The sequence below is a fragment of the Papilio machaon genome, chromosome 11 (genome assembly GCF_912999745.1).
Source record: "Papilio machaon chromosome 11, ilPapMach1.1, whole genome shotgun sequence".
Taxonomy (NCBI): Eukaryota; Metazoa; Arthropoda; class Insecta; order Lepidoptera; family Papilionidae; genus Papilio; species Papilio machaon.
This window is the reverse complement of record NC_059996.1, coordinates 8,102,146-8,122,843: the sequence shown is the minus strand read 5'-3', so window position 1 is coordinate 8,122,843 and position 20,698 is coordinate 8,102,146. Positions and strand designations below refer to the sequence as shown.

The 20,698-nt window shown below is 34.4% G+C and overlaps 1 pseudogene; it reads right to left on the bottom strand.

Annotated features, from left to right (window-relative positions):
• Positions 1 to 5,569: 5,569 nt before the first annotated feature.
• LOC106709697 lies at positions 5,570 to 16,236 on the bottom strand (annotated as a pseudogene).
• Positions 16,237 to 20,698: the final 4,462 nt, after the last annotated feature.

Here is a 20,698-nt window from a genome sequence, read left to right as displayed (position 1 = left end):
TCCTTAAAAAACCCATCAAGTTTTACTGGAAAATTTTCACATCGAATAAACTATGTTTGACGCACTTTATAAATATCTAACCACTTATACTTTATTAAAGTATTTCACTCTTATTAATTTTCGTTGATTATACTAGAGTAGTTGTTGATAAGTTTGTATTAAATGTTAGTACACAGCAAAGCGGCTGACCCAACGATCGCGCGGCGTAAATCTGACAGCGTCGGGAACGCGTTTTGGATTTTACGATCTTAGCTCAGGGTTACCATACTATGAGATATAACCTCATAGTATGTTGTTTTTACATAGTATAATATGATATAGTTAAAGTTTCTATTATAGATTTTAATAGTTACTTATTTCAAAGTAATACCAGCCCATCTCGTGTCACTTTCTCTACATCTATCGACATAATCATGCTTATCGATACCGGGAACTTTGTATATCAATATTCTTTAAGATGCCAATTCTGTTACTCACGAAGCATGAAGCATACTTTTCCAATTGGAGTCAAAAAATCCGATAATTTTAACTTTATGATCATGTTTTATGCGAGTACTATTTTCTAAACTAAATACCTATTTTTTTTTTGTTTAACAATATAAATTCTACTTAAAATAATCCACCTTAAAACATCCTAATTACCCACAAACTAACTTAGTATTAGTTAGTCGTGAGTAAGGAATATGGGTCGCGCGTTTTGCACTGCATTTGATAGTCACAGAAATAATACAGCACCATTCATACGGAAATTGTGTAATGTCTGGATAATATTCCAATACGATTTGGCTTCTACGATTTATTTCTAAACACTTTTCAAGGCTATGGCGAAATAAAATTTATTCGTTACGAAGTTTTCGATCATTTGAAGAAATAACTAAATCCATGATATTTTCTACGTATAAATAAATAAAAAATAGCTATAATATATTTTCATTTTTTTCATCTTCTTCAAGTGTACAACTATCTCTTGTATATCCATACTTAAGGGTGATCCGATTTCTATATTTGTGACAAAATCCAACTTCGCTGTTTGTGAATTAAAGCTTTATATTTTAAAGGTTGTGTTTTGTTTAAATCTTCATTCATCAAAATTAAATAATTGGAGTACAGATTAAATGTATAACGCGTATTGAAGTTCATAGAACCTCCTTGGTAGCACGGCAGAGGATGTAAGCTGCCTAGGAGGTCGTACTGGCCGGTAACACGAAGCCGTGCGTAATAGAAGTAGAAATAAACAGTTGAATAAAAAAGTTGTGAAAATGTTGTGAAAGAAATAAATAGTTTTGTTTTATATTTTAAGTATTCCATAGATTGTTATACATAATTTTTGGTCCAATCGAGCCGGATAAGGGTTTTTCGAAGGTGGAATTAATATTCCCTTCGTTCCATCGACGAGTCTCCGAAAGATTGGCCTACACAGGTGCTTGTAGCGGCATCTGTGGGTGACGGCGGCGGTGGCGAGTCGAGGCGGCGAGCGAAGTGGATGAACTATTGGGACGGCGCGGGAGTACTTAGTGCTTATAATAAAAAAGTCCGATCCAATAGCTTTAAAGTGAATTAAGGTAGAAAATGCCCTTTTGTTAATTTCGTCAAGACGAGCTCTTCGGAAATATTGGCCAGCGCAGGCGCTTTAGCGGCGCCCGTGAGTGACGGCAGCGGAGCGGCGAGTCAAGGCGACGATCTAAGAGGAGGAGTTATTATGACGACGGCGTACAAGCTTGTGAATAAAGTGAGTCCGTTCTAATTAACTATTAGTGATTGAAGTAAACTTTGTAGTGACTTTCATACTAACCTTGTAAAGATTTGACTTATCGTAATGGAGGGGTTATTAAAATATCAAGAAGATGTTTCGGATAGGATTGTTAAGGCGCAAAGAAATTATAAGAAATCGCCGAAAGATAGATTAACTCGTCTGCATGTACAAATTAGGTTAAAATCGTTAGATGAATTGTGGCAACAGTTCAATAAGACTCATGAAAGTCTTGTTAAGGAGTCTGATTCAAAGGCATTTAAGAGTAGCACGTATTATGTACAAAATGTTTATGATGGAACTGAAGAATGCTATATGGAATACAAAGCAGAATTATTGATGTTGTTAGAAAGTTTTGAATGTGAAATTATTCATACAAATGAAAAATGTAATCCAAATTCATCTCATGTTAAGTTGCCGAAGATTAGAATTCCTACATTTTCCGGATTATATACAGAATGGGTGACATTCCGAGATTTATTTACATCGTTGGTCCACAATTGTGACTCCCTAGATAACGTCCAAAAAATGCATTATTTAAAAGGATATCTTAGTGGCGAAGCGGAACAACTATTGAGACAGATTCCTATATCCGCTGACAATTATCAGATAGCTTGGGAGACAATTACATCGCGGTACAATAATAAAAAGTATTTAACAGCAAATATTTTAAAAAGATTGTTCAGTTTAAGAAATGCAACTTGTGAATCGGCTCAATATTTAAAACATTTAGTAGATACTGCTGGAGATTGTTTAAATGGCTTAAGTAATTTAGGTGTAAATGTTAGTGATTGGGATGTAATTTTAATTTTTATGTTGTCGTTAAAGCTTGACCAGGAGTCCAGAAGGCAATGGGAGTTTTACAGTAATAATAATAGTTCATCGGACGTCTTGTCAACCTTTGATGAGTTTAAAAACTTTTTACTTGATCGAGCTCGAGGTTTAGAGGCAATAGAGACAAATAAATCGAATTCGCATGTTGTTAATAATAATAAAATGGAAAATATGTCAAAGCCCCAGTTTGTTAGAAGATCTTTTCATGTTGTAGATGTTAAATGTCAATATTGTACGGGAGAACACGTGTTAAGTCATTGTAGTAAGTTTGCGAACGAAAGTAGTGAATTTCGTCGTAATTTTGTACGGGATAATAATCTATGTTTTGTATGTATAGGCAATAACCATACTGCAAGGTTTTGTAAACAATATGTTAAATGTGATACATGTAGCAAACGTCATCACACCTTGGTGCATCCCGTAGGCATAGACACAACAACCGGTAGCAATCAGAATCTCGAGTCGAGCGGCTCAAGCACTGGTGAGGAGTCACCAAGTACAGACGGCACTACAGGTCAGATTGTGTCGTGTCTTTCGGTAGGTAGGACTTACAATCAAATTTTATTACCTACAGCTTTGGTAAAGGCAAGTTCGAGAAAGGGGACTAATTACATGTTACGAGCTTTGTTAGACCAAGGTTCGCAGGCATCTTTTGTCACTGAAGCTGCGGTAGAGTTATTAAATTTGGAAAAGGTCCCTATAAAGAGTGATATCGTAGGAATAGGAGGAAACAGTAAAGTAGGTTCAAGTGCAACAGTGACATTAGATATTCAATCTCGAATTGATCCAAAGTTTGTGGTGAAGGTGCAGGCTTATGTTTTAAATAGTGTAACGGATTTATTGCCTAGTAAGGAAATTCCACTGCTGAATTGGGAAGATATTGAAAGGTTAGAATTAGCTGATCCGGGTTACAACACGCCTAATAGAATAGACATTCTCCTTGGAGCCAAAGTCTACTCCCAAGTGATACGGGAAGGTATAAAAAAGGATCCGAATGGCTCAACAGTAGCTCAGTCTACAGCTCTGGGTTGGGTACTGTCAGGTAGTGTAAGTGATGTAGCTAAGTCCTGTAATTATAAAGTTAAGTCGCACGCTCGCTTTGGTGACAACGGATTCTTACAGAAAGGTGGAATGGAATTGCGGAAATGGAATAGTAATTGTGTAGATCGGTCGCGTTGCGTGGATAATGACTTTAGAAAATTTCGTAGAAAAAATATGGTTTTCAACAGGGGATCAATGACAGGAGAAGTATATCGGGAAACGGGACAGTTACCATATTCTAGGGTTAAGTTACGGTATGGCAACGTAGGGTGCAGGTGTCAAATGAATTATGTTAATCCAAAAAGTACCTATAGGAACGTTTAGTGATAGATTTCGGTTATTTAAGTATTAAGGCAGTTGTATTGATTAGTATGGGAAAGTCTAAAGAACATAGAATGTAACACCTAAGTATGATATGTTGTAGGGTTACATTAGTTTTTATATTGTTTACATGTGCGTGTGGTCGCAAGGATCTTCTCGTGATAATTATTGACTTATAGCCACAAGGGTTACGGAGTAAGAGTTCCTTAAGGTTATTGCTCAAGTAATATATGAAGCGATTAAAGGGTTAGGTTGAATTTGCGACAGGTTATAGGTGTATGACTAACTAGTTGTCGATATTACTCACTCAAATAGGGAATTAAATTAGATTTTTGTACGGTAATATACTCGTAATAATAGGGTTCGCATCCAGGTGGTTTTGAATTTATAATGGTGTTTAAAATTGTTGAGATTTGTAGGATCTGATAGTAAGGTATGAATCTAGGTGGTGATGAATATAAATAAGGGAGATTAATATTGTTTAGATATTAAGTTATGTTTATGTTATAGAAAGAAATGTTTGTGTTTGTTTTTATTTGTTAAATGATAAGTCCAGGTATGTTAGTAACTATAGTTAAGTTTTTAATTCCCACATCACGGTGGGCGGATTCTAGTATCTTGTGTAGTAAAAGAATTTTGTCAAACATCCTCATGTCACGATGGGCGGATATGTTTATGTAATTTCAGTTTTTATAATGTCAAGGAATTTGTCTTATTATCCATGTCACGGTGGGCAGATATATATTTTAATTAGTTTGTTATGTTGAAAAGAAATTTGTCATATTGTCCCATGGTGGGCGGAGTGAAGGACACTTGCATCAAGCAATTGTCCTTGGTGGGCGGTATGTATAACGCGTATTGAAGTTCATAGAACCTCCTTGGTAGCACGGCAGAGGATGTAAGCTGCCTAGGAGGTCGTACTGGCCGGTAACACGAAGCCGTGCGTAATAGAAGTAGAAATAAACAGTTGAATAAAAAAGTTGTGAAAATGTTGTGAAAGAAATAAATAGTTTTGTTTTATATTTTAAGTATTCCATAGATTGTTATACATTAAATAATTTATTTACATAAAAAATATCAGCTATTTAATTTAAGTATTATTTAACATTTTTATTTTATTCAAATATATTTAATCTTATTTATTTTATTTAACTAACAAATTATATAAATTAAAATATTACATAAACTTCTTTAAAATGTTTATACATATATTTAATTGTTTTGTACGTACGTTAATATAATGACACATTTTCTAACTTTTCACATATTTAACTCTAATCTATTCGGAATGTTTCCAAAAAATGGCCACGGCATATCAACATAACTATGGAGTACAACTTACCGTGGATTTTTTACACCAAAATCTCTGTACAAAATGTATCGTCATCCCTGTCATTATCTTCATTGTCATTGTCTTCAAAAAAGAGATGACTATATGTTTTAAACGCGGATTTTGGTCTCAGAAACCAACAATTAATACGCTAAACAGAATTATATGTACTCGTAAGCATATTAAATAATTTAAATCAATTATATATAAACAAAACTGAATCTAACTTCAAAAGAAAATAAAAATTATAACATAATATAAATTAAATTATTCATTGTTCAACATCGTTTGATTTATTATTCGAATGAATCCATTCAAAAAGAATCTGTAAACATAAGTTTAAACGCATCTTTAATCCAAGATGAAATGTTAGCATTGGCACTGTATTCAGTTTACATCGCCGTCATATACATTGGATCCGATCTCCCGATTTATCCCACGCGCTTTTTGATGTCATGCTTTATGAGTTCATTGAACTATATATATATGTCTCTCACGTAATAATGCAAATTTTCACAAAAAAAAATAATAATTTCAAGCAATTGCTTTTTCAAATGTAGCTTTGTCAATGGAAGATTGGTGCCTAAAATTTCGAGTAGCAAAAATCTTTTTATGAAAATTCACTATAATATTATAAAGAAAGATACTGTACACTATCTATTTGTCATTTATCACAATTTAATTAGAATTTAACGCGTAGATTTAACAGCGCGAAGTGACAATTTCTTGTGTTTGAGGGTTGGTTGGAGTTTGTTTTCTTGGCGCGGCCGCTATATGCTCCGCCTCTCGGATGGTGTCAGGTAATCTCGTGTTGAGGGTCTCAGGAGTGGTCAGCATCAATCCACCAGCGATTAGAGCGGTAGCACCAAACAGGACGGACGGTAGCCAGTCTATGTATATCGCCTGGGCAATTTTTTTTTTTAATTTTTATACATTCAGGTTTTTTCTAGAAATCATTTCACATTTTTAGCATTTGTATGTTCCTACATGAACCAAACGTTAATTTACAGTCAGAAATCATACATAATTCTTACGATAATCTATAAAATGGGAAAATAAGACTAGTTGAATTCTGAACGGCACATAAATATGAGAAAGTTTGAACTTTTCTAAGAATTTAAAATATTTATAAGAACAGCGCCATCTATGTAGTTTTATTAGACTGACCAGTAGCGGCATCTGTGGGGCAACGATGGATCCAATGCGGCCGACCATGGAACAGAAGCCGAGCAGCGAGTGGCGCGCGTGTGTCGGGAACAGTTCCGATGTGTACATGTAGATGCCGCTGAACGCTTGCGTAATCGCGATCTTGCCCACCAGGTATAACAACGTCGCCAGCCATGGCATCGCTGGAACATCACATTTCATTGATTAAAAAACATCGTTGTCGAAAATAGTCACATTAAACGGCTCTATCCATAGTAAGTTTATTTGCAGGTTTGAGAAGTAACAAAGTAACATAAACTACAATATAACTGCTTTAAAAAAACAAAATAAGTACGTAAGTGTTTAATACTAACTTTTGGGAACAAAAGTGATGGCCACGCAAGAGATCCCGCAGACAACGTACGCCGCCAGCAGCGTCTTCTTCCGGCCGATGCGGTCCAGCACGAGGGCGTTGTTGACCACCGCAATGACCTCAACGCTCACTACCAGCATGTAGTTGGTGTATTTATCCCCCGCCAAGGACACAGAGTTGATGGCCAGCCCGTAGAATACAAAGGTACAAGTTATCCACCACCAGGAACATATCGCGAGACGCGTCATGATGATTGGAGAATTCATAACTTGGATCCACAGACCTTTCTCCTCTTCCAAGTCTTTCTTCTCTTCTGGAGTTTTAATCTTTTGCTCTGTTTGCAGCTGTCTTAGCGTCTCATCTGATAAGGTCACATTATTCATCTTCGCAGCTTTCATTATTATTTCCACTGCTTCTTCTTTTCTGTTCTGCGACAACAGCCAGCGAATGCTCTCCGGCAAGAAATAAATATAGGAAAGAAAGAGCAAAGAAGGCGGGTAGACGACAAGTATAAATGTACGCCAGTATTGGAAGGTTTTGGCCAGTAAGGCGAAACTAAGACCACCTAGTACTAGTAGAATACCGAGGAATGCTGTAGTGAGAACTCGCTTATCTTGACCCAAAAGCTCGATTGCTGAAAATCAAATAAAAAATCATCTTCATCATATTCCGAGAAAACTCGATGCCATTTTAAGATCGCTGCAGGTGTGTCCGAACCCAACGATATCTCATTATTGATAGTACGGAGTAATCAAATTTCATGTCAGGCAAAAACATTTTTTCGTTTTATAACTCCTTCTTCGTATAACATCCTTAATACTCTTATTGCTTTGTTCTTTTAATTCAAATATGTAAAAGACTTTTTTTTAAATATTAAGTTACGTAATATTAAGTTTCTTCACAAATAAAACCATACCTCAACATGTTTAGTTACTCAATCAATACTCAACTTACTCAATATATAAGCGGCGGGGAAGGCGCTAGCACCAGCGACTGTCTCCAGAAATTCCACAATGACGTACATCTCGTAGGACACGGAGAATGCCTTCAGAGACCCGATGGCGCCAACCAGCGTGCAGCTCAACACCAGCGCCCTCTTGCGGCCCCAACTAAGAATTAAAGACCAATGCTCAATATTTTCAAACTCTACGTCTCATATTATTAAAGTTACATTATTTAAAACTACTAACTGACTTGTAAATACGATCCGTTGAATCATTAATAAAAAGTCTAGACCAAAATAATCCAAAAAATTGTTTAAAAGATTAAATTTATATCAATAGCCATAATGTCGGACATCAATTAGTATAAATATAAAATCATAATGGTTGATTTATAAATCCATAATGTTACATTTTACTAACCGATCAGATATGTATCCAAGAATGGGAAGAGAGACAAGCATGCCGATGTTGTGTATTGTGCCCACCAGAGTGCGCTTCCATTCCTGACATGCGAGATTGAACTGTAAATAGAACAAAACAAATTAAAACTTAAATACCCACTTGTCTAGGTACATCCATACCAATAATGAATAAATTAAATAAAAAAAAAGTTCACATATTCCATGTTTTAAAAAAATCTGTTAAACCCAAATGAGAATTAATTAATGAAAACAATCGTGAGAATATAAACGTATGGTCGAATAAATATCACGTAAAAAGTTCACAAGGATGCAAATTCATATGTACATTTTAAACGTAATTAATAGTACAATAAATAAATTAAAAGATCGTTTAATGATAACTTAAAAGTTGCCTTAGTGATCACATAACGTCTATGCGGCGGAAGATAGTTAACGTGTTAACAATTGGAAAAAGGAAAAACAAGTAAATATGAAATGCCAACAGTCCGTACTAAGGTCAAAGCAGACAGAGCGCTTGGATCACATAGAATCCTTGAGGGTATACTGTTAGCTGCTAACAGGTTTTGACTTATAAAGAATAGTACAAGTACAAATGCAAGCAATCTTACTTAATATTATAAATACGAAAGTATAGATGGATAGATATTTGTTTAAAGGTATCTCCAGAACGGCTCAATGGATATATATGAAATTTGGCATAGATATAGAACATAACTTGGAAGAACACACAGGCTGCTAGTTAAGATTTTTTTTAATCCTGCGCGGACGGATACGCGGGTTACAGCTAGTAAGTACACATTACTCAATTTTTTATTACACAGTAAAATGTTTCTAATATTTGTATAATTTGTTTAGCTAATATTTTAAGGTTGTAGTCTGATACAAAACCGTCACCAAGATGCTGTGGTGACTAATGCCGGGTTGATAAGTGTGCGATAACCTTTATAAAAGTAAACACTTTTAATTTTATCATTCACCTCCACAACAACGAGATATTAAACAAAGACACACATAAGAAAAGCTTGTCTGCAAAAGTATATTATTTTGTATAAATAAAAAATTGATCAATATTTTAATAATCTTAAGCTATTATGTATTTGTTTATATACAAAACAATACAATTGCTATTTAATAATATTGTAGATTTTTTTAATTAATATATAAATTACTTTAATACGATTATATTATTGACATGTTAGAAATGACAGTGTTATTTAAACGTAAATATTGATACAACGCCGTGTATTGACACATTTTAAACATAATTATTTATTTTATGTATTCTTATACATAATAATAGTGATAAAATAATAAAGAGGAAAGATTTATTATTTATACTGAGTAAACTATAAACTATAAAGATACGGATTTGATTTTAAGTATTCATAAATCTGCGCTAAGTCTCCCGTAGCGACCATTTAACATTTCTTTGTTTGACAGTTAGAATAAAACATTATAAAGAAACAACTGTCCACGTTTTCTTTTAATATAATTGAAGATTAAATTAAGATGTTAACGATACTTCATTTGGACTCATATTTTGTATATTTATTAGTATGTATTGTTACACAATATCAAATCTCACGTGAAATTCGGAATCTAACAATTTATAGAGACATAGTCGTTCTTTATTTGACCTTCATTCTAAACTATCGAATCAAGTGAAGTTTTAGTTCTTAGGCGTAACTTCTCTTAATGTACAGAGAAAGAATGAAATGTTTTCTTTTAAATACTATCGTCAATTGACGACAGCAAAAATTCATTCGTCTCCTAACCGTTCCTCATATAATATAACTAGCTTTTACCCGCGACTCCGTCCGCGCGGAATAAAAAAATAGAAAACGGGGTAAAAATTATCCTATGTCCTTTTCCTGGTTCTAAGCTACCTCCCCATCAATTTTCAGTCAAATCGATTCAGTCGTTCTTGAGTTATAAATAGTGTAACTAACACGACTTTCTTTTATATATATAGAAGATAGATTAGATAAGTTGAATAAGTAAAAGTACCTCAGCAACGATAGTATCCTTGTTGGCGTAGAGCCAATGGTCACAGGAGCGCAACTCCTCGGAGAAAGCGGTGTCATGGCAGGGAAGTTGGTCATCGAGCGGCGCGCGGCTGTAACATCGCTGCTCCCTGCCCGTCGCCGGTAGCGCGCTTGTCAGCCACGCCGGGCTGTAGTCACTGCTGTTGTTAGACTCGCACTCCGGCACCACGCATCTGGTGATATTATGCTGGTTTTTATTCTGACCGACTTACAAGAAAATAGTTTTATTATGATCACTTTTGAGGCTTGAATTTAAAAGAGTGACATGTTATTAGATTGGAGTACTTCACCGGAGTAACATTTGGACCGTTTTAAGTTGTTAAGCACTTGACTTGCAATCTGCAGGTCCTGGGTTGGAGTCCCACCATGTACCAATGTGTTTTACGATTTTCGATTTACATATGTACATTTATATATTACGGTGAAAACATCGTGATGCACCCAGTACATATTTGAGAAGAAATTCAATGATATGAGTCAACCAATCCACATTGGGTCAGCGTGGTTGACTATGGCTTAGAGGCTTAGTCACCCCTAACTTGGGGTAGGCTCCGAGGCTCTCGGTGAGGACGTACAGTGAGCTGATTATGATGATGGTATGATTTTCCACTTATCGTTGTCATCATTAACAATTATGAAACATTAATTTAAACAAACCCAACCTTAGAAAATTATTAGTTAACAGTACAGTACAGTACGACGCTTCTTGCGATTGCTTGTTACCGGCGTTGAGTCTTGTAACAGTAATCAATGTGTAAGAGGTACTTTTAAAACACCGGGTCACAGCAGAGTCGCCATCTTCCGACAACTCTCAAGGCCACAACGTAGTTACGAGCGCAGCGGATACGGTGGCAGAAGTTAGGATGGTATGTGACATTCTAGTGTTTTTGTATATTTTAGTATATTATGATATATGTAGTATTGTATATTAATTTTAGTATTTTATATACTATACTAGCTTTTACCCGCGACTCCGTCCGCGCGGAATAAAAAATAGAAAACGGGATAAAAATTATTCTATGTCCGTTTCCTGGTTCTAAGCTACCTGCAATTTTCAGTCAAATCGATTCAGCCGTTCTTGAGTTATAAATAGTGTAACTAACACAACTTTCTTTTATATATATAGATTTTATTCTAGTTTTCCAGAACAGATTCATCTAGAGTCGTTCGAAATTCATTTAATAAAACTATTTAGAGCCTCGAAACGTAAATTTGTCCGGGAAATTTCTCTTTATCACACGCGACAAAAATAAATTACCTTACTAGTCTTAGACACGATAACGTAAATAAAAATGTAAGTAAACACATACATTATTCTAATAAAACGCATTTACGCACACAAAATAAACCCTAATATAAGTTGATAGTATTTTTTCTTTCCGCCAATCGCTCCGCCTGTACTCAGTAGCATCCTTAATGCTAAATAATTGCGGGCACTTCCTGTCGACACAATGACATCTACTACCACAACCTCAGTCGAGTTCACAGCAAACCATGTTGTCTATTTACAAACAATTTAACATATCAATAGAGTATTCACTTAATATCAACACTCATTCAATTGAATAAACATAAGATCGTAGTAACTTACTTTGGGCGGTTTAAATTTGATGGCAAATTATTTAAACGTATCTAGGAATATGCTTCTAAAGAAATGTTCCCTTTCTGACGTCCCTTCCCCCACTAAATTTATTTCCCCTTCCCATCTTTACTTTATGACAAAGGGTAGGAACAGGACTAGAATTTAGCCTCCGGTATATACACTTAATAGAGGAAACGCCGCATTAGTTCTACTTGACGCATGCCTTCTGTGTGCTCGTGCGACAGCTAATGCTGAGAGCTCTACCACTGTTGGTGTGCGACATTTTGTCTAGTACTTGAATCCGGTATTTCATAATTCAAACATTCCTTCTTACACAACTGACCTAATTCGTACAAATGTGAATTATTCTTTGACTTAAGATAGAAATCTTGACATGACCAAAATGAGACTATTTTAAATAAATGTTAACAGTTTTCAATTTGAAAATGCATTCAACGCATTCAATTGTGGCTTGCACGGCCAATGGAAACGTTCCAGACATCCCTGATGACGTCACCACGTCTTTTGTCATCTAATCACGTGGCGAACTGGCTGTCAAGTTCGTATTAGTTCTACAATAGTCAGATTTGTACAAATCAGAGGTTATTTTCTACTTTCACTGGTTATAAACGGTACGTTTTTACTGACGAAATATCTGTACTAAAACATTTTGTTATCCCTTTCTTGGTTTTTGTAAAAAATAGAGATAGCAAATGAATGAAACTGTTTATGTTTTTTTTAAAGTTGTCAAGGCAATAGTAAATACACTGCAGTTTATTTTATCCACCCATATAATGTATCTTACTAATATTATAAATGCGAACGTTTAGATGGATGGATGGATGGATGTTTGAAGGTATCGCCGGAACGGCTCGACGGATCTTGATGAAATTTGGCACATATATAGAACATAGTCTGGACGAACACATAGACTACTTATTACTTTTTTTATTACGTGCGGACGGAGTTAGCTATATATAACAGGTGATTGAGAAACTATACCGCTAACTATGTACAAGTTTTATAACAACGCTGTTTGTCGTTAAACAAGAGAACAATTATGTGATCATATCATAGTTACCTATTACTGGAAATTACGTATTGTCCGTATGTACACACGCAAGTATTGTAACTGCGGACTACGAAGACATCCGGTTGTTAAATTAATTTTTTGCTATCAACATACAAATGAAGAAGCAAAACGTATTTAGTATAAGGAAAATCCGTTTATTTTTTATAGCCAATAATACTGGCAGTTAAACATCTTCAAACTATAACTTTAATAATTAAAAATAACATTAGGCAGTTCTATAAATTGAGCAAAAGCGTTTTGAGATTATGCCTTAAATTAGGCCTTTACGTCAAACCTAATAACGAATACATGAGGTCTATCCGAAGATTTGAAGACAGAATTAAGAAAATAAAGCGATTATAGAACATTTGAATTGACGAATTAGACTTTTTGGTTGTTATTGCAAAATCTAGATATTAAGTAACTAGAAAAGTGATTAAATTTTTTTATTAAAATTACTTTGGAGATACGAAATTGTTTCAACATCATTTATAGGGTTTGACTGTTAGGTTATAATTATTTAAAAGATATAAAAATAATACAATAATAATTATTTGTAAAAAAACTTTCATCTTCTCAGAACAACAGAACTATTACAGGATAAAGAAATAAGGACATCTATTAAAATATCAATTTAAATGACAGCAAGTAATTTATACAAATAAAAAAATATAATAAAAAAGAAGTGGGCCAGGGTTCAGGTCAAATGTCGTAAGGACCTGTCTACAATAACATATTATGTCCGGCGAACATAAAATGACGTTTATCATTTCATAAAGATAATGTTATTCAATGATGTTAATTGAGCTATAAATACATAAAGACCCCACAAATTAATATAAGTAATAGCTTCCTTCCTTTGTAGTATTGTGTGTTTATTACATTATCTATATTACTAGCTGTCGCCAGCGACTCCATCTGCGCGCAGTTAAAAAACCTTAATATGGGTTTTAAAAATAGATAGTAGCCGATTTTCAGACCTACTGAATATGCATATAAAATTTGGTAAAAATCGGCAAAGCCGTTTCGGAGGAGTACGGTATCAACATTGTGACATGGAAATTTTATATATAAGACTAGCTGTCGCCCGCGACTCCATCTGCGCGCAGTTAGAAAAAACTTAATAGGGGTATGAAAAATAAATGTTGGCCGATTCTCAGACCTATTCAATATGCTCACCAAATTTCATGAGAATCCGTCAAACCGTTTCGGAGGAGTACGGGACATTGTGACACGAGAATTTTATGTATATATGATTTACTAGTCACCAAAGAGTTTCAAATCAAATACTTTACACATATTATATCTTTGTTACATAGACATTTTCCCTTCTATTATTAAATATACATCCATATTCGTGAGATCTTCTTGAAGCAATTATTTACATGTCATAATAACATGTCAAATATTTTGGTTTGCCCAAACTCTTTTCACACGTAGCAAATTTAAACAAACGATCCGTTTCAATGAGATTTATTTGTAGTAGAGAAAATCAGTTACAATTAAATTATAGTTCAAATTCACAGCATTGTACATACATTAAATAGCTGTCGGCCGCGACTCCGTCTGCGCGGAATCATAAAAAAAATTATTAGTATCCTATGTGTTATTCGATACTATGTTCTACATCTATACCACAACGAGATGTAGCCGTTCTGTAGATACTTTCTAACAAACATTCATCCATCTTAATGTTCGCATTTATAATATTAGTAAGACTGTAGTCTGATAATTGAATGTATGCGAGTAGAAATGTTTGTTGAAAAGTCTCTCTCAATGGTATAATTATGTCTACGTCTCTTCAACAGAAGGTTCGATGCACGGAGATAAATATGCGGCAGTAAATGTAATTAATAAGTTATAAATAAACCCATTATAAAACTACGAGTAATTTAATAATGAAATAATGTAAATAATATTTAAGATTAGGAATAAAAAAAATATTTTCACATTCAAAAATAGATTTCTGTCATGATTTAAAAAAGATCTGAACAATTAATGTTTGTTTATTAACTATTTAGCTAATAGGCTAATACTTATTAGAAAGATTATTCTTAATATGGCTAGATCTAGATCAGAATACTGCCACAAGAAGTACTAAGCCTATTTAAATTGAAGACATTCTAAATACTTCAAAAATGAGTTACCCATCATAAGATTCTAAAATGGCGGCCACGTGTCGATATTCCGTACAAAATAAAGTCCACTCATTGAAATTGTCTTAAGAACACGTAATGATATAACCAAAATATTTTATTAGAATGGAGACCGAAAGATGTTTTTTATTTATAAACTCGTTCTGCCTTGAAATGATTGCGGAATGTGTAACGTAACATATATTTGTAACATGGTTATTTTGCAGATTTGTCGCCAATATAACGATTTGAAGTCGTATCGTAAAATGGAAGGTCCAATCAATAAAAATTTCGTCAATTCTATCACCAATTGAATTATTCTAGATTTTTATTATCACCTTAACATTAGACATACAGGTTATATTAACCAAACCTGTAGATCCTGTCTGAACGCCTGGTATAGATTATCAGTTTTGTACTTGTGCGACAACTTCTTTCAAAAATATTGTTTATTTGTGTCAAGTTTCTTAAAGTACTCCTAGTATGTAGTACGCGTAGTCAATGAGGATGTCCATAACTGGTCATGATAATTCCCGTCGTGCACTTAACTAATTGTCAGAGACAGTACCGAGTAAAACGCACTCAGAATGATTTAAGAGTTACTTAGGCAAGGATGGTTCATACTACATTTGCATTAAGGGACCAATCGACTCTTAAAACGGCAGACTTCTACATAATTTGCTAATGTTTGAATGTATGGTCATTTGAAAAATAATGTGACCATTAATAAAGCGTGAAATTGAATATCTATATATATAAAAGAAAGTCGTGTTAGTTACACTATTTATAACTCAAGAACGGCTGAATCGATTTGACTGAAAATTGGTGGGCAGGTAGCTTAGAACCAGGAAACGGTCATAGGATAATTTTTACCCCGTTTTCTATTTTTTATTCCGCGCGGACGGAGTCGCGGGTAAAAGCTAATTTTAAATAAAAAATGTGCATGTTGATGGAATATCAATTTTTTTTTGCAGTAGTATTAAACCTTTAAGTTTTATTTGCCATAACAGAGCTTTAGCACCTTCATCTACCTGTATGGAACATCAGCAGCAAGAAACACGAAGTTAATAGAATAATGCGCAGCGGCGAAGACAGGCAACGCCAGGAGCCAGTAGTTGAGGAGGTGAAACTTGCGGAACTGGCCCAGCTCGTGCATCAGCCGGTCCGTATCCATAGCAACCTGTGGCTTCTCACACATGGCACGCCAGTGGCACACTGAGCATCACTTATACCCAAGATGTTTTTTTAATATTTGATAGTTAAACACAAAATAACTACGTAGGTATTCGCAAACTAAATTGTTTTTATGGTTAACAAAAATCGATTAAAATATTGAAATATATAAAATATATAAATAAGAAATGAAAGCAATTTAAAAAAAAACAATATTTAACCTCAGTTCGAATTATAAAACGAAATAAATATATTAAATTCACTGTATTAATTATAAGACAAAAATAAAATTTCTAAGTAAATAACTTGTTTTACACTTAAGTAAAGGCTAAGCGACGTGTAAGAAGGCAGAATGCGCACGCGCAACTGAACTCAGACGAAACGCGCGCGGCATTCATTCCGAAAAAGAAAGAAGAAAGTTTGTTTAACAGTCACACTTTGAGTCGCTAAATGGTCACTTTGGACATCTCTTTAAAAAAACAAAAGGCTTGCTCAATTCATTCAGTATCTCTGAATGTCATTAATTCGTTTAACTGAAATTAATGTTTTAAGTTTTGAAAACTGCAGTCACACTTTATTGATACATGTCATCGTCTCTTTCATTATCTTTGACATAACAGAGACAATAATATATGTCAATACAAATGTCACTTCAGTGAAAACCCATACTAAGACAAAATTAATAAAAGACGATGTTTTATTTCGTTACCAATATGAAGCTAGTTTAAATACAAATTATATTAATTTCGTTATCAAGCAGTCTAAATAGCCTTTAAAATAATAACCTGTTTTTTAATATTTACAATGTATTAAATGCGTAAGATATATTAAATGCAAACCGGAAACGAAGACACAATCAGTATTCACACAAAAGGATAACAGTTTGACCTTTTTAATGTTTTCGTGTTAGCATTGACACCGCTTCTCCAGGGTTTTCCGCAGCCAGCGAGAGATGTCATAAATTATCATTCTATAGGGTCCTGTCTGATTCCAATCTATAGTGATGTAGGTATAAATATTTAAGGCTGTTTTCTTTATATTTCTTTATAATTATAATAATGCATAAATCGGATCACATATTGAGTGTCGATTTCGATCGAACTAATAATGCTTGATTGTTATTACGGCAAAAAAAAACAGTTGACCAACGTTGTCAGAAAATTATTTTTTTTATATATATCACAAGTATTAGCTTGGCACATATCAATATTTATCGTAAAATTAAATTAAATTAAAACTCTAAACTTTTAATATAACAAACACCTGTAATAAGTTAATAGCAAACTTACTGATTAGATAATTTACCGACACCAGACTTTAATGAGATCTTTTAAAAAAGCCCGTGTAGTACAAAATAAATACACAAAATATAATATTTAGTCTTATTTTACTATTACCACACACTGAATTGGAATTTAGACATTTTAGAATGTCCATTCAAATATGATTACCTTACGCAAACCTACGTGAGAGAACGTTCTAAATTAATAATATAACCTATTAACTTTTCGAAGTGTAACAAATGCCATGACCTAAATAGAAATCAACAGAAATTAAATTATCAAGGGCTAATTATATCTCTGAAAATCACGGTTTGGGCTTGAGAAAGGAAAGTTTTAACGTTTGTGTTATATTTATAATCATACATAATGGTCATACTTATTAATTGTTATAATTAATTGAATTTTTCCCCAGAAGGGCCAGGACTTTCCTAAACCATAAATCTGGATTCTTTATTTTCTAAAATTGACGTAAATGTTTACTTCTAAGTACTCATTCAGAGTGCCGGCGGGCGCGGGTGCTAACGCGGGCGCGTGTAAATCAAAATGTATGCAGACGCCATTTGCGTTCACAGTGCTCCCGCGAGCTGCGCGTCTTCATGAGGCGGGCGCGGGCGCGCGTGGCGCGGGAGTTTCTAATGGCTCAGTCCGCCCGTATCGTTCACAGTGATATAGCGTCTGTTAGGCGACTACGCGTGTGGTTCTAAACCATTTTGATTCACCCGCCGAAGCGTCGTCAATCGTCATGGATATCAATACTGAAGAATTTATATCTGCAGTACAACATCGCACTGCTATTTGGCAAAGCAAACATCTGCAACATTTAATAGTAATAAATCAGCGTATAATACATAAAATTCTCCAAAATTTTCTCTTCCTTTATTTAAATCGTGTGTGCCACACTTCATATATTGAAATTTCCATTTCAAGTATGAATTTTCCATTAATAAAAACAAATCTTCATCCATGTCTTCTAAATACGTAGCAAAGTTTGAGAACGACCTATCACATGTGCAATGACACTCCTAGCTCGATCGCCACTGTGAATACGCAGACGCCAAGACCCGAGCGCCCGCGCCCGCCACCGCACCCGCTAGTGCAGTCTGAATAGTACCTAAGGGCGCAGTTGCATTTTTCGTCAGCGCAAGTTTGCCGTAGCGCTGACATGCGAGAACCGTTTTAATTATTCGCTAGGGCTTGCGTGCGTTGGTCTCCCCGTATGCTGTATAACGATCGAGTTATCGATTGATGAAATTGCGCTCTAACAAAGGCGATGTTTAGAATGTCTTATCGAATAACATCTACACGTTTTGTGAGCATTCATTTCGCACCCACTTATAGTCGTTTAATTACCACACTGCAGTGTTGTGCACCTCCTCAATTATCTGCAATCAAGACGTGTAATTTCAACAATTATCCCGCATCCCTTTCACAGACGTCTAAATGCCAAGAGCACTGCCATTATCATGTCTAGTAACATCACTCGATGACTCAACACTAAATTGCAAATTGTATTACGAAACAAGACAAGCTTACATCTGAATAATGCGAAAAAATTATCTGGCTCTGTAGGCAATTGAAACAAAGACTTCTTGTCAACTCTAGTAACTTTTCTGACAGAACTAAACTGTAAAAACACCGCCATAATACTTTTGATTTATATTTATATTGTTCGACTGATAGAAGGTTAACCAGTCCGGCCTTTGATGTTAAATTTTCTAATAGTGAAGAGAAAATCTCGCTTTACTGTTAAATTGAATTTTTGTCGTTGAACTGTTCAACAACAAAACCAACTCTAATGACTTTAATCGACGTTTTGCAACAAAAAGGAATTCTCATTACATCATATTTGTTATTGCATTCGCTTATATAAACAAATTTAAAACGAAAAACTCTTTAAACGACATTTAAATGACAAAGCGATGACAATGACCAAGTTGACTATTATACCATGAACACCTGAATTAACCTTCTGTGTAATACAGTTTCAACAACAATTCTTCGTCTTATCTTTATAAATAAAATTCAATGTTTACAGGAAAGTCCTCAAATGTGTCCTTACTCATTATAATATATGTTTCAATTAAATTTTAATCGAATATTATTAAGATTTCAGTTACGTTATCCGGTTTTATGAAACCTGTTGATCGTAACTAATAAACTTGCGAAAGTTTAGATGGTCGGATGGATGGATGGATGTTTGTTAGAAGATATCTCCGGAACGGCTCAAGATCTGGATGAAATTTTAGCATGGATACAGTACATGGTCTGGAAGAACACATAGGCTATTGAGTTTTTGTAATCACGCACGTTCAGAGTCGCGGGCGACAGTACTTTGTACATTATAATAAAATAATAATAGCAATTAAATTATTTGTCATTCACTTTCTTTAAATATATAAATTAATAATTACATTTGTAACAATCGATCACGTCGGTGACCTTTCTTCAGCTACCCTAAGGTCGTATTGAACAATTGAAATTAGTAACACATAAATTGATAAAAAATTTATTACTTTCGGTCTTGACCTGATACCAGTGGAGGTGTGTCCAAAGTTAAATAAAGGTCAGCATAGATAGAGACAATAACTAGTTACATATCTAAACAAACAAAATCTACTGATTGTAACCTTCACTCTTCAAAATCGGGCAGGAATTTAGAAAATTATAAAAACAGTCTAAACGTTCGTTTCCTAGACCTGTTATGGACAAAACAGAGATAACAATATGTTTTTAATGATTTTGGCCTCAGAAACCTACGGATAGTGCCTCAAATTAGTCTCATAGTAAATCTTACACTAGGGGACCACTTTACTCTGAGGGGGAAAGCAAGAGACCTTTTGTAAATTCTTGATATGTAATTTAAACTGTTATATAATATGAAATTATTTTATTTACGTTTTGACGTAACAGTAAGAGAAAAAACAATTTATAAATAACCTATCATAACAATAGTTCGTTCCTCTAACGAGACTACGTAATGCAAATTGCAAAACATAAAGTCAATTAAGTGAAAGTTTGAACAGGATAACTGCATAGGTTAATTACACACGGCAGTATTACTTGTGGTCACCCATTGCTCGAAATTTAACCATTTCCTTAAAAAGGGGAATACAAAATGGTTTTAATATACATGACTAATAGTTTTAAAGTCTCCAGTTGTCTCCAAACGTAGTTGATATAGAATTTCCGCTTGCACACTATATTAAATATTGTTTCCCTCTACAAGATGATGTCTAAGCGCTCGTTA